Here is a 583-nt window from a genome sequence, read left to right on the forward strand (position 1 = left end):
TGGACATGTTGGACTTTATCTGCCATGTAGCTAGCTCGGTGTATTTGGACATGTTGGACCTATTTTCCATGGAGCTGGTTCTCTGTATATGAACACTTTGGAATTATCTGCCATGTAGCTAGCTCTCTCTGTATGAACATGTTGGACTTATCCGCGATGTACCTAGCTCTCTGAATATCAACATGTTGGACTTATCTGCGATGTAGCTAGCTCTCTGTATATGGACATGTTGGATTTATCTGCCAGGTAAGTAGATCTCTCTATATGGACATGTTAAACTTATCTGCCATGTTTCTAGCTGTCTGTATATGGACATGTTGGAAATATTTGCCATGTATCTAGCTCTCTGTAAATGGACATGTTGGACTTATCTGCCATGTATCTAGCTCTCTGTCTATGGTCATGTTGGATTTATTTACCCTATAGCTAGCTCTCTTATTTAAACATTTTGGGCTTATCTATCATGTAGTTAGCTCTCTGTATATGGTCATGTTGGACTTATCTACCAAGGACTTAGATCACTTTATATGGACATGTTTGACTTCTCTGCTAGGTATCTGTTTCTCTGTATATGGACATGATG

The sequence above is a fragment of the Chrysochloris asiatica genome, unplaced genomic scaffold, assembly GCF_000296735.1.
Source record: "Chrysochloris asiatica unplaced genomic scaffold, ChrAsi1.0 scaffold00261, whole genome shotgun sequence".
Classification (NCBI taxonomy): Eukaryota; Metazoa; Chordata; class Mammalia; order Afrosoricida; family Chrysochloridae; genus Chrysochloris; species Chrysochloris asiatica.